The sequence below is a fragment of the Ochlerotatus camptorhynchus genome, unplaced genomic scaffold, assembly GCF_037179485.1.
Source record: "Ochlerotatus camptorhynchus isolate MF236.1 unplaced genomic scaffold, CSIRO-AGI_Acam_v1.1 ptg000292l, whole genome shotgun sequence".
Taxonomy (NCBI): Eukaryota; Metazoa; Arthropoda; class Insecta; order Diptera; family Culicidae; genus Ochlerotatus; species Ochlerotatus camptorhynchus.
The window spans coordinates 1,162,490-1,178,530 of record NW_027040781.1 but is presented as its reverse complement, the minus strand read 5'-3'; positions in this window follow the sequence as shown (position 1 = coordinate 1,178,530).

Genomic DNA, 16,041 nt, shown 5'->3' with positions numbered 1-16,041 from the left:
GTAATATCGATCAATGTAATTCAAGCTGATGTATGAAATAATGATGTAACAGCAAAAAGCAGATACAATATTACATCAATGGATGTAAGTTTGTTCGCAAAATCGATGTACATCGTACAACATTATATTACACAACCGATGGATGGTCAATCCGATATTTGGTTGCAAGAGTTTGGATGTAATATTCAACAACTTTTTTTCTGTGTAGGTAATTATAATAGCATTAAATTTTATAATGTGTCACCACAGACAAACAGATATGACTCTGGCAATTTTTTCATTGAATACGTATTTAACAGTTAATTTTATTGTTGGTGATATGGTATATTTTTATTAGGGTTGTATTGCAAAAATTTTCTTCATTTAGAATCGAGTGATTTTAATTTCGTCGATCGCAAATTTCGCTTTCGATTTCGCTCGCACCAATTCCACACAAAAACAACAAAAATTGTTCCTATAAAAATAATGAAAGTTAAAAGTTTCTCCAGTTTCGTAGTTTTAAATATTCAAAATCAAAACATTTTTTTTCGGATTATATGTGTTTCTTTCAATTTCAACTTGTAATTTCAAAAGTTATTTTTTTTTTAAATAAAAGTCGCAGATCTTTCAAAACTTCCTCGCTAGGGGCAGGCCAGCTGTACTCAAAGTTAATATTTTTGCTCCGAGTAAAGTTGAGTAACTCATAATTACTCAAAAATTATCAAAGTAGTCTGTCTGGCCTTATATTCATCAACAAATACAAACTACAGTGTACATACACATTATGTGTCAGAGGAGGAGGAGAATTATTTTATTATTAATAATCTATTGAATTCATTAACAGCATGAATCACCCTGATAAGCGAAATCAAAGAACATTGCTTTAAAGGGAAATAAGGTAAAAAAATGGATCATCTAACATCCGTATAACCCGGAAAAACGTTCTTTATTAGGCTCCATGCGGTTGGCAAATCAGAGGTTCTGCATGTCTACAATAGCAAATTGCAGTATCTTAAATAAGAATGAATAAGTTGAGAATTCAAGATGGATGGGACCTTTACTTGTTTTGATTGAAACATACAATTTTAAATACGGCTATACGATGACAATGTATTGCTTTTCTTTTAATCTCGGGTCGAACTTAGTGGCAAATAGAATTGCTTATAGATATTTTTTCTGAAAATCATGACAACCAGCAATCAAATGAATACCAGAATTATTTTTCTAGCATAGACTTCTCTGAATACCCAAGTGTTAGTGCAAAACTATGAGGTTGCCGCCTCAAAGATCAGTCGTAATTCTTGGGCATTCAGACAAAAGTCAGAGATTCAAACTGTACTACAGCAAATTGCTTGTATTTTGAATCTGCAAATGCAAATGGTCAACGTTGACCGATAACAGGCTGTACTAGATTCGGATGAAAACGGCTTACAGAGGATTGGCAAGCAGAAGTAGGAAGGTCATGGGATCTATGGATCGTTATCCAGTGTAAACCACCTTTTTCTCTCTTTATGTATGGAGGTATTCCACTAATACCCCGTTCACATTACAGCGTTTATCACGTGATATACGGTGTCTTGCAATGAGCACTCATACATCTAGTTTTCACTGGAAATCCTATGTATAAGTGCTCATTGCAAGACAGCCTATATTACGTGATATAGACTGTAATGTGAACGGGTATAAGATTCACCATTCGATAATGGGAAGCAGCAAAATTTAGAAATATTTATCACCGTTGAACCAACAATCAATACGAAACTAACGATTTTAAATTGGCTCACCACTTTAGTAGCCTATTGGTCCCAAGCAAACGATTAACGTACCCTATTCTAGTTGAAATTCTATTACTACACTATGTTTGTTTTGATTCGCTATGAAAGTTTGACAGACATTTTTTGAAAGAAACTCACTTTACGGAAAACTAAAAAAAAGCTACAAATCGTGACAAATGTAATTGAAATTGAAGTTAATGTAGTGCTATAACCTATGTTTGAACGCCAATGCTATACCTATGTTAACCTCTACCAGGTGTGTTAAGACATCGCTTAAATAGGACTAAAGTTGGTTGTTGTTTGGCTGCAAGTGGCAAATCGTTCCAGGTGAGCGTCTCTGACACTAGCAAACTCCTTCGAGCCGATGTGGTGTGTCTAGGAACGATGAAGCATCGAGATCGGCCGTGCAATCCGCGTTGCAGGTGTTGTTGCAGATAATCCGGAAGTGCCTCAAGATACCCCTGTCTTATGAAGCAACATATTCGATTGTGGTAGTTCTTTGAGATGTCGTGCCCTAAAATGGTATTACGTACAGCAGCAGTGCTTTCTCGATGTCTAATGTTGTACACGAAGCGTACCGAGGCCTTGAAACATCGGTTTAATTGTTCTTTGAAGGCTACAGAGAGTCCATTATAGTAGACCACATCGCAGTACGTAAAGAACGGTTTGTGTAGATAGTACCGGGGCGAATCGCCTGAATGTTCTTAACGTTCCAAACACTTTTGATGTTACATCGTTGATCTGCGCATACCAGTTCAATTTTTTGTCCATTCGGAGTCCAAGGTTGACGACACTATCTGAGAGAACAATCGGTTCTTCGCAGAACACAATTTGGCAAGATGCAATAATCGTGCCATCTTTCGAGAAAACTATGGCTTGAGACTTTTTCGGATTAGGGTAGAGAACGTTAGCCTTAGCCCAATGCTCGATTGCTGCCAGATCCTGATTGATAGTTGCAATCAGTCTTCTGATATCATCTGTATGGCGCTAAATTTGAAAGCGTGAGAAATAAACCATATTACCATAGAGGTAACTCTAAGACCACTGGGTCCCGAAGAAAATCATTATTATTTTTGGCTCACTCAGTACCAGAACAACGGTCCCAAGCAGTCCCAAGCTATTTCACTCACCCCTGCATGTTCTGCATGAATCCACACACCCCTGATGTTATCTGTCAAACTTTCATAGCGAATCAAAACAAACATAGTGTAGTAATAGAATTTCAACTAGAATAGGGTACGTTAATCGTTTGCTTGGGACCAATAGGCTACTAAAGTGGTAAGCCAATTTAAAATCGTTAGTTTCGTATTGATTGTTGATATTACTGTGTCTTCTACGTTTCCACATTACTCTTCCGTCGGTATCTCTTTCGAACTGGAATCGGTTCCCAAAAAGTGGTACCATAGAGGTAACTCTAAGACCACTGGGTCCCGAAGAAAATCATTATTATTTTTGGCTCACTCAGTACCAGAACAACGGTCCCAAGCAGTCCCAAGCTATTTCACTCACCCCTGCATGTTCTGCATGAATCCACACACCCCTGATGTTATCTGTCAAACTTTCATAGCGAATCAAAACAAACATAGTGTAGTAATAGAATTTCAACTAGAATAGGGTACGTTAATCGTTTGCTAGGGACCAATAGGCTACTAAAGTGGTGAGCCAATTTAAAATCGTTAGTTTAGTATTGATTGTTGGTAATATCGTGGTACGCCACCGCTAATTCATTTTCATCGGATTGCAGGTGATCGTCAAAGTAGCCAACGAAGGGAAGCAATCTTAGATGAAACATAAACTCTATCATAACATGGAGACAATTATGGCGTGCTGGAATTGACGGTAATTTGGTATAATTTTCAATGAATTTCCGATTGTTCTAATTGAGATGTTTTAATTTTCAGCAGCCTCAGTCTTGCCGGAAAGGAAGGTTAGTCCCACCTCGACTCCCACCCCTATCAAGATGCCACTTTCATTCAAGTACCCCCACACCGAGTCCGTCAGGAGCAAATTATTCCAGCTTTGATCAACAATCTTTAAAATAATACAATTCATACTGTAAAAGCATCGGGAGCGTCACTTCTGCTGCTTTGTAATGGACAATATAATTTTTATAAAAAATAAATTAGAATAAAAGGAATTTCCTTGATTATTTCTTTTAAAAAATAAAAGTAATTGATTTAAAATTAATTCAAATTTAAGATAAAAACGTATGTAATTGCGATTAAAATGCTTATCATTTGAATTAAAATTTGTTATACGTCAATTTAAAAACTATAGGTTTTCAGTTTGACAGTTCTACAATTCAATTTGAAAGTTTCAACTTTTAAAAGTAGAAAGAGAGCTACTTTTGAATTGACAGTTACGGGACTTTAGTTTTGAATGCTAAATACTTTCTACTAAAAAGAACCAACGCTAACTTTTAATTTTACCAATGGTTTTTTTTTAAATTTATTAACGATTATTTTTTGTGTGCACCTTAGAACATATATAACGATTGGTTTCCGTGCCATTTCTTCTGATGTTTACTTTTGAACCCTTTGTTCTCAAGCTTAGAACTGGTCATGCTTACATAACAAATCCAGCTGGTGAACTTGTTTGCACGCGAAAACGACATGAAAAATCTGAAATGGTAAGAGTTTTAAAAGCCACAGAAGATTTTGGCAGCTTCCACATTTCTTCGGTAATCTGAATATTTAATTACCGAACATTGTAAAAAAAATACAATACGATCTGTTAAATGTGGTAAACGCCGAATTCGGTTAAAAATTACCGAACACACTGTAAATGTCAAATCCTTTTACCGAACTTCGGTACATTCAGACTGTCAAATCGTGGGTCGGCTTTTTTACACATAACCGCAAGCTGAGAGAAGTGAGACGAGTGCAAAGTGTGACCAGTGAAAGTTGTGTAATTTTATATTATGGAACAGGTATGGAAGCAAATACAAGACCAGGATGAACGCATCACTGACATTTTTGGAATACTCGAACCACAAACGAAGTGACAGACGGAGCGGCTCGAAATTTGATTTGACGCACTTACATTTACAATTTTCGAGTGTACCTCACGGCAACACTATCTACTCATATGTACTAGATTAAACTAGGGGGTACCGCCTGTTATCTCTTTTTCTCTAACGAAAATTGAAAGGGAGAGCCTGTTGTCAAACAGCATGTCATTATATCGCTTCTTTTGTATAATGAAAGACCATAGGCCAAAATGATTAGGGATGAACACATCGGGTTAACATTTGCTTACAAGTAAACGATGTTGAGCTGTCAATGACTCGCGCTTGTTGCAATTGTTGCTACAGATTTCTTCAGTCCGTGCTAGAAGCCTAAGTCACAGTCATTCGCGACCGAGAAGACATAGACATCGTTGTTGGACGCCAAACATAACCCGGCCATACTCGGTATGCTGGTATACATTCACTCCTCCGTAGCGGAACTGGAAGGATCCACCCAAGCTGCCAGATATCAGTTTTGCCAGCTCCAGCTTCTTCTTATAATTCTGCAGAACCAGACAGTGCGAGTACTGGTCGTGTTTGCCAAACCAACCGGTGGAATACTAATCTGAAAGCCGATTTCTTAGGCACGTTGCATTTGTCGCAATAGATCGTCACTTGCCGCTGCACTTTCATGGAGCGGATTACAATCGCCGTGGCAGTAGTTTCGTCGTACAGATCGATATCAACCTGATAGGTATGGCCGGCATGCTTCGCGTAGTGACGCTCGCTCATGTCACGGGGAATCCTTTCCGAACAGGCGGCGCATTGAAACTTCTGTACGAATCGATCGGGACATAGGATTTGATGTCACGCTTTTGTCTCTTGTTTTTGAATTGCGGACTGTTCGAAAAAAGTTTAAAACTCTGCAGGAAATTCAAAAATATGAAACTTTTTCTGAACTTGTACAGATAAAGTTCTGTTAATCTAATTTCTTTTTTTTTCCTTTGATTTGTTTTTCGTCGATCTGGTTTTCCGTACTGAGCACCAAAGCTACCGATGCCAGCACTGATAAAAATCCCCTTATACCTTTTGGCAAATTTCCATTGCTGATTATTCATAAAATGTATAAGGCTACCACCAACCAATTTGTTCCGAACGGCCGGAAGACCAAGCTGAGGCATGGGATGCTCACTATGCCCCACTTGTTCACTATGCCCCTCTTACCCCTACCATAAAATCACAACGAAAATCATGGTATATGAGAAATGTACAATAAAAAAGGGGGCTTGTTAAGCTAAGCATCTTAACAATAAAAAAATTGATTTTTGTCGAACAAATTTTATCTCATCAAATTAATTTTCATTGACAATTGTATCGTTAAAAACGAAATTTATTATTTCGCCTTTCCAATAATTTAATAATAAATTTTTAATGTGCCCAAAATTCAACCGTATAAAATTCATTGTAATTTCGTTATTTTATTATAATTTTTTTTGCGGCCATCCTCGGTATGCATTCGTTACTCCGTAGCGGAACCGGAAGCTCTCGACGAGGGCGATCTAAAGGAGGAAAATTTACTCCAAAATCATGCCGAGATCCATCGAATCAAAAAGGCGATCGACGTGCTGGAGGTGAGAATGAAGGAGGATCGGATGAAACCGATTTTTTTTTTTAATTTATTACGGCTAGAGATGCTGTATGTCAAGCGTTTGAGCATGATTGCGGTACGATGCACTTTTCTGGACTGGTCTACTATATGTGGCAAAACTAGTCATTATACCTGCTACGTGTACCTTGTTACCTGAAGACGAGGAGGGAATCTTCGGATTCATGGAGGAGGACATCAGAAATGAGGAAGCTCGTATGCGAGGACAAAAGCACAAACGAAGTGACAGACGGAGCGGCTCGAAAACTTTGGTGACTAACCTGCTATTTCAATTTTTCAGTGTACCACATGGCAACACCACTACTACTGGATTGTATCACATGGCAACACTACTACTGGATTGAACTAGCATTTTCACCAAATGTACTAGCATGTTTTGGTTCTATCTCTTTCACTCTACTCAAAACTGAAATGCATAAAAAAATGACAAAATGATACGCACTCTTTGCACACTGTCAAAGAATCATTGTACACAAAATCAACTTTGTTCAAATCAAAACAAAAAACTAACCCATCTGGTGGATGATGGCACAAGCTTCCAAGAAAATTCTATTACAGTGAACCACATTATTTTAATGGATTTCTTCGCCAGTTAGTCGTCTGTCACTTCGTTTGTGACAAAAGTGTTACATCTGAGCGGTTCCATATCATTAAAGCAACGAGTAATTTTCATCTTTTTTGATTTGCATGAAACCTTGCATACAAGTTTTTGGGGAAGAAAAACGCCGTTTTGCATACTTGGTTCGCCATTTTGAATCTAGCCTTACTTATGAGAAGGGCCTATGAAAAATGCACATGATATCTTCAAAAAATTGTATCTCGGAAACGGTTTGTCCGATTGGTTTGGTGTCTTGGGCGAAGTTTTAGACAATTGTTGGTGTTATATGGAGAAAATATGCACGGTAAAAAAAAAGTTTGGTATTTGTGTTTTGAACTAAAATATAAATTTTCCCTTTAAAGTGACATGTCAATAATTTTTTTATTATCCTTATGTTATAGCTGACTGAAAATGCTATCTAGTGCACAGTAGGTTGTTCTGGAGAAAAATAGGTTACGATGAAAAAAATTGTTTTTTAAAAAAATACAATTTTCAAAAAAGCTATTAAGAAAAGTCAAAAAAGTTTGTCACCCTAATTTTATGAAAATACATCAAATTTGCAAACAAAAAGTACTTCGGTAACATTTTTCTAAGATGCACCGTTTAGAAGGTATTACTGATTTAATATTGTTTTTTTTGATAACTTAATAAGTTTTGGCCCTTTTCGAATGTACTCCGTATTTTTCCAGTTTCAAAAGTATATTTTTCGGCAAGATTGGAAAATTTTGAGTTAAAATGACACTGACAGCTTAAAGATTCGAGTGAAATTCTCTGCCTTAAAAGTATTTTGAAAAACAAGTTACAAAATCCCACTATCAGGAACAATGATTTCTTCAAGTGATTTTTGGTGCGTTGTGCTGAAAATGTGCATTCAACTCTTACATATCGCCTAACAGTTTAATCCATTTAAACTGGATGTGTTTATACTGTGCATATTTTCTCTCTATTGCCGAACATCGCCACAGACATCAAACCGATGAGACAACTCGATTTCGAGATACACCTTTTTGAGAACTGCAAATGTAAGCTCCTCAATTAGCAAGATTCAAAAGAGCGAATTAAGCTTATTTTTCAGGGATGGTGATTGTGCGCAATAAAAAATAACATTATATGTTGGATATCATCAGTTTATTTTTATTCCTGTATTTTTATAAAATTATTGTTTACACAACTTTCTTAACAATATTGAATATTTTGGCATCATTGTCAGGACAGTTTGAATAAAGCTTTGCCTTTATTGTATTTTCTGATAGAGGAAGAAATAATTGGAATTTTAGAGTTCCTTGAATTGTTTTTGCATTATTATATTGATTATTTAGCTGCAAAGACATATTTTCGTATTCTTCTGTAGTAGAATAACAAAATGACAACTTTGTAAGTTCTTCTTCTTTTCGTTTGTTTGCCCAATTAAACAACTCTCTTGCAGTCTTTATCGGGTGTTCGCGTTCTTTGGCTAAACTTGCTCTGGTAGCCATGCGTTTTATCGTACCTCCAATAGCATCGCATGGACCTTTTCCGTGCGATGTTGCGAAGAAATGCCATTCAGCGTCAATACCATACTTTGACTTAAATTTACAAAGGCTAGAAAAGTTTTTTCGGTTTTTATACTGTGAAGCAGCACCATCTGACATAAAATAATTTTTTTTTTTTTATGTTTTTATTTTGTAAAAAGTTTATCATTTTATCAATAAACAAATTGACAGCGACTGAATCATGTCTTAGTTCTTCAGAAATTATAATGAAGCTAAAATGTTTAATTTGCATATTTTCAGTATAATATATTACGAAAGGATGGATTGTGGCCTGTTGCACGTTCCAATGGTGTGATTGAACTTCATCCTGCAAAACGAAGCTGTAATTTTCAGAAAAGTCACAAATAGCTAAAAATTCACCATCCTGCAAGTTTTGTTTTGTAGTTTTCAAAAAATTGGATTGTTCGGTTTTTACAAAATCATGCGGAATCAATCTTTCTAATTTTGAGCTGAAAAATGAAACAAACTCATCGGTTTGCTTTACAATAGTTTCTAAATCACATCTGTCAGTGGTAACCCATTGTTCGAATGAAAGCTTTTCAACAAAGTTTTCTTCCAGTTGTTTCAATAAACTGTCTTCTAAAACTGAGGTATCTGGGCAGTTTTTTACATCTTCGTAGATGGCAATGAGTTGTCTTATTTTCGCAAAGTAATCTATTCGTTAATGTTTTTAGATCATTCAAGACATTGTATTTTTTTAAGCTATGTAGAATTAAATTGACATTTTCATGCGTAGTGCAAACGCAAACATTATGTGTTCCTGTGATAGTCAATAGTTTACATTGCCTTGGCCGGAGGCTTGCAAATGATGAAAACCCTATTTTTACATTGACGTACATTTCATTAAAGCGATTAAAAGCTTCTCTCAATGTCATCATTAACAATCTTTTCTGAACAGCTAATCTCTTATTTCCTGTCTTTACGCTAACAAAATCTCTTTGGCCTGGCATTGCACGGCTTATATCATCGTCCTCAAAAAAAATTCAAAACCAGTTCTTTTGTTTCATTACTCAAAGCTTTTCCAGAGCTTGAACCTTGAGATGAATCAAATACATTATCTCTTTCCTTTCTTGCATCTGATGCCATATTTCTACTGGTTTTAAATTCGTCTACAATTTTTTGTACTGACCATGATTTTGGCAACAATGATAAAATTGATAGTTTTTCTTGCCTTGTGGCTGAATTTAAAAATTTAATTTTCATATTTTCTATGACTTCATCAAACTCGTTTGCTTTTTCTGTTTTAGCGTCTAATTTAAAAAGATTTCTTCGTACACCTTCGACGATTTCAGCGCACTTTTTTTCAGGATAGTGAACATTTTTAACCTTACCTAAATCTATAGGCGAAACACGAATAGCTGCTATTCCTCGGTTGAATATTTCGACGTCTACAGGCATCGTGAAGTCTTCGTTTGATTTAATTGTGCTTAGCGTTGACTCTGATGGTATCGTGACCAAACTGAGTAGCTTTGCGAATCAGGTACATCAGGTATGGTCTGAACAGTTGGCATCCTTGAGCCGCCGGCTACGCTTTGTTCCTCGTTTTGGGTGAGGTGAGCTCTTGAATCAATATGTAGACGGCAAGACGAACAAACACGAAAATCCTTGGTGTTCAGTGTGGATACCTTGGAAAATCCAATTGATTTTAGTTTTTGGATGATACCATCCGTGAGATATCGCAGCTCTTTCGAACACTGAATGTCTTTGAATGGGCGAATACATCTTATTTTACTCATTTTGTAATCTGTAACATAGAAAATATTTTCCAATTGTTAGTTTTGTACGAAAATATCACAAAACATATAATTAAAATGTGTATTTAAAACTTACCTTTGCACCAAAACGTGTTACACTTTCCTTTACAATTATTATGTTATCAAACAACACTGGATCTCGTTCAAAAACACAGGATTATGAGCTGAAATTACTATAATCACTATGCTACTAGCAACCTTTCTGCATTTACTGTTTGGTTTTCCCTAGTAGATACTGGATGAATTCAGAACCGAGTCAGACATTATTATACAGCTCACGGGTAGAAATTATAGAATGCTGGAAGATAGGTAGAGTTGAACGCTCAGGTATCGTCGAACCTTCAGGTACGAGTTTGGAGAGTTGGAGCGAGGTTGATTTGCTGGCGTAGGTATATTGTCATTGAAGAAGATTGTAAATTGTATATACCTGGAATGAATAAAGAGTGCGGCGGTTGTTGATTGAGGTATCAGTCGGCAGCCCTCTAGTTTGATGGAAGGTGACTACTGCGTTCTTTTTATTTATTATTAAGGAACGGTCAACGACGGAGCTAGCCTCGTTATGGCCAGCGTGGCCATGGTGGACTAGTTCCAACAAAGACCATGTTTACAATCACCAACTGTACGTAGTACAGCTAACTGGTATCTGATTACCTGTATCTAATACTTGTTAGCACGTTTTCAGCACAACGCACCAAAAATCATTTGAAGAAATCATTGTTCCTGATAGTGGGATTTTGTAACTTGTTTTTCAAAATACTTTTAAGGCAGAGAATTTCACTCGAATCATTAAGCTGTCAGTGTCATTTTAACTCAAAATTTTCCAATCTTTCCGAAAAAAATACTTTTGAAACTGGAAAAACACGGAGTACATCCGAAAAGGGCCAAAACTTATTAAGTTATCAAAAAAAAAACAATATTAAATCAGTAATATCTTTTAAACGGTGCATCTTAGAAAAATGTTACCGAAGTACTTTTTGTTTGCAAATTTGATGTACTTTTATAAAATTAGGGTGACAAACTTTTTTGACTTTTCTTAATAGCTTTTTTGAAAATTGTATTTTTTTTAAAAACAATTTTTTTCATTGTAACCTATTTTTCTCCAGAACAACCTACTGTGCACTAGATAGCATTTTTAGTCAGCTATAACATAAGGATAATAAAAAAATTATTGACATGTCACTTTAAAGGGAAAATTTATATTTTAGTTCAAAACACAAATACCAAACTTTTTTTTTACCGTGCATATTTTCTCCATATAACACCAACAATTGTCTAAAACTTCGCCCAAGACACCAAACCAATCGGACAAACCGTTTCCGAGATACAATTTTTTGAAGATATCATGTGCATTTTTCATAGGCCCTTCTCATAAGTAAGGCTAGATTCAAAATGGCGAACCAAGTATGCAAAACGGCGTTTTTCTTCCCCAAAAACTTGTATGCAAGGTTTCATGCAAATCAAAAAATACAAAAAATAAAAACTGGAAAAATTTCCCACTTGTTCGTGGAACCGCTCATCTGCAAGGGTTGATGCATATATTATGTCACGCTCTAGGGGGGGGGGGGGGGGGTCTAAGATTTTGTGACAAGCAATGCATTAGGTATAGGAAAAACGTCACGATAGGGGTGCCCTAATAAAAAATAACCATAAACGAACGAACTATTGCACAACTATTCCACAAATGGTTTGGATGATACCCAGAACACGTCGTTAAGCAAATTAACCATACAATTTTTATTAGGGTGGGGGGTAAATTTCTCTTCGATTTAGCGTGACAAAATTAATGCATGGGCCCCAAGGAACGGTATGCGAACGTTTTGTGTTGCACGAAGAAGTGCTTCCGTTCATTTCAGACGCATTGTGGGATGCAGAATGAGTGCCTGTCGCATTACATTGCTACGATGAGATGGGACCGTACAGGAAGCTGGAATCGATTCGTGCTGTCAGAATGTCTGGTTCCATCGGAGCTGCATGGCACAGTTTGCCCAATCGGCGGGGTACTTTTTCAAGTGCCCTTTGTGCAACAACAAGGACGACTTTAGTCAGCAGATGCAGCAGCGTGGCATTTATATTCCGGAAAAGTAAGTGAAGCAGAGGTGGGTATTTGAATACTGAATATTTTATTTTATTTGTTCCAGGGATGCCTCGTGGGAGCCTGAACCGAATGCATTCAACGATCAGTTGGAACGTCCTTCGGAGTGTGACGCTGAAGCGTGTCGCTGTTGGTATGGGCGAGATTACGATTGCAAGAGTTGGGATATGATCCTGTGTGCAACGTGCGGTTCGACTTGTCGCTACGATCAGTGCATGGAGGTTCCCTCGAAGAACTATGTTTGCACCTTTTGTCTTCCGATTGTTTGAAGCTAGCCGAGGCTTCCCGAAGAGCGGAAGCAGCTTGACGTGCGGAAGCCAGTAGCAGAGAGGGGAGTTCTACACTGAAACAAATCGACATGTACCGTTTATTGGATGCATCTGATAACATAGCAATGTCAGCAGATTTATTCATTCTATGTGATGATTGATAGATTCCATTGGATTATCACTTAAAAACTATGACTGCGATATGGAATGATTTCTATCATAATTTCACATACTTAGTACTTGATAATACTTTGCTTCGAACGTGGTTAGCGATAAGTAAAAAGTATATGAATATTGTCTGATATATTTCATGGTGAAAAACTGTTGATATGTCATGGGTGGGAACAGATATCTAGAAACTAATGGAAAATCATATAAATTTGCACTATGAGAAAACTCAGTAAAATATACCTGTTTTCATGAAGAATATTGCTCACTAAAAGATATATCTTATAAGATAGGCATGTATATTTTATTGGAGTTGCTTTTAACGATTTTTGACGTTTGTTGATATGTCGCGTGTAAACAGACATGTAGAAACTATTGGATTGTCATTTAACTTTGCAGTACAGGAAAACATATATATCTCATTGGAATAGCTTCCTTTGATTTTTGAGGTATAAAGATTGTAAACAGATCTATCCAACTCATTAGATAGTCACATAGATTTGCCTTTTAATAAATCCAACAGCAAACATTTGTTTTGGCATGTTTTTCTGGGATGAATATCGCTCCCATTAAAATGATTAGTTGAACTAAATATTACTAACAACAATGAGACTGTATTGAATAATCTCTGTTTGTTATTTTTTCATAAGATAAGGGGTTTCGGAAAAGAATGTATTGAGATTGAAAAAAAAATGATTCTACTGCAATATTTAATTAGCTAAGATTCTAATTGTAAATCTTCACACTCGAGTGTCATGAACGAGTTCCATGAACTCATATAATGTAGTCGTTGGTTTATTGCACACAGGAGCATTAAGAAAGATTTGAATACACGACATCACCGAAACGGAACATAAATTTGTCAGTGTTATTTTCCTTCACTCTAGCAAAGCGAGCATAACGTTGCACTACATTCCATGTCGGGAGAGCTGTTCTTACTTCATGCTAATTGAACGAGCTCAATCTTAAAGTCAGCCGTGGCCCAATGGAATCGAGCACAGACACCGAAAGCATCACACCTCAACAGTTCTTGATCGAATCCCAAATCAGCTACAATAAAAAAAGACACAACTGTTAATGCTCCCACTGCCTGATGTTTATTTTTCGATTTATTTTTAGAAATCGATTAAATATATGTGTCAAAAGAAGCAGTAAGTTTCATGTGATTTTCACATAAACTTTACTTCGATTGATTTATGACACATATATTATATTGTGGTGAAAAGTAAAGCTTATGCTTATGGGTTTCAAATCCATTTCAGTTAATTATTATAATTTGACCCATTTTCATTTATCATATGACGATCATATAAATGTTACCAAATTATGAGCATTGTAAATGTATCGGATATTCATATAGAATTTACCTGACACATTTTCAATCATATCATTTTCAATGGATTATCTTATAGCGCAAATTTATTAGACTTCCACATAACAAGAATATGTCAAATTGGTTCAGTGTAGGGGCTGATCTCGTGGCAGACGTCATATTAAATCTGATGATTCAGATTCTGAAGAGTCAGTTGCATCGACGACCAAACGCAAATCTCAGAAAAGACGAACCACAAAAGACAGTGACGACAGTGATTCCGATCTGGTTTCTAAACGAAAGAAACCAACGTCGAAGCGACGGCTGTCCACGTCTTCGTCTAGTTCTTCCTCGTTCGTTTCTTCGAATGGCGAAGAAATCAGTCTGGAGGAACTGATCAAGAAGATTCCACTGCCACGAGGAACTTCCGTCGAAAAATTGCTTCGAGCCAAACCGGTCGTATCAAATCGTTGACTTCTTCGGACAATGAAGACGAAGCATCCTCCGCCGGATCGTCGACGGTGTTCGATTTCAACTATCGTGTGAATTTAACCAAAAAAGCAGTGCCGAAAATCGATGGTAGAATTGCAGTCGATCAAAGAGTTCATCCATTCCGACACGGACACGCTAACGGATGCTTCGGTGGGACAGGAGATCGTGCGTCCCAAGACGTCTGTCAGAAATCTTTTGAAAACTGTTCAAATTGTAGCTTTTCGGGTCGAAAACCGTCCCACGAAAACGGTCCACCAGCGAGTCTGATCCGGAGTACGTTACAGCGAAGAAAATTAGGTTGATTTAATTTTAATGGTGACGTTCCTTAGACGGTGAATTTTCCAGCACTAGTCAGGTCTTTCCCACGGCGCAGTGGATTACTGCCAACGGTGCCACCTCAAGTGGGAATGCGATTCGAAACCGGGTTGACGTTGATGCTCAAAAGTGAGAAAATGTTCCGGATTTCACTACCCACATTAAGCGAATGTCAGCTGGTATCACGCTGCTTTCAGGTACTGAGGGAGAACCTTCCAAAACTTCTAGTGTTTGGACTGGTGGAGATTGCTAAAGTATGATCCCGATGAAAACATTTTGCGTATACGTATACGTGACGTAGTGTGCGTAAGATAAACGTCAGCAATCTCTATGACACAAAGAATGCACCTGAAACCGACGGAGAATCGCAAGTGCTGTGGTGAGGCAGAAGGAAACAAGTTAGCACTTTCATTATCACGACGTTCTTATGCATAATCTAGTGTGACGTAACGTTGGATCATGCGTAAGAACACCGTGAGAACGAAAGAGTTGTCAACATTCCTTCTGCCGCACCTACAGTAACGCACACGGTTCCCGCGCTGATTGTTCCTTACTTTCTCACTCTAATCAAAATTTCCTTAGATGAGTGAGAAAACAGCACCACGTCAACGCGAGCGAGAACGAGGGTTGCCAGATCATTGCACACAAAACCAACTTGAATTAATTCAAAGCAAAAATACTAGCGAACCTGGCGGTGAGGGGCGGAAGGTGGACTAAAATTCTATTACAGAGAACCACATTATTTTAAATAATTTCTTCGGAGAAAGTCGTCTGTCACTTCGTTTGTGTTACTATTATATGACCGATGAAGAAATAATCTTAAATGTAAGTATCGATCAATAAAGATTTTTAAATGTGTACATCGAAATCATAGAAAATTTAAAGTAAAGAATTGCCGACATAAATCTTTATTTCTGTATACGTATTTCTGTAGAACTTTGAAGAAGTTTCACGAACGGTTGGTCGGGGTGGTGTAAATCCAAGGAAAATGCATAAAAAAACGCTATCAAACTCATTTTGACAGACGGGGTTCCATAGAGCTTTTTGGCGCACACTATAGCGAACGAGTGCTAGCAAGAGGGAAACAGATTAGTGGGAAAACAACTCGTCGATTCATCCATGCGTGCTAGATGAGAAAGGCG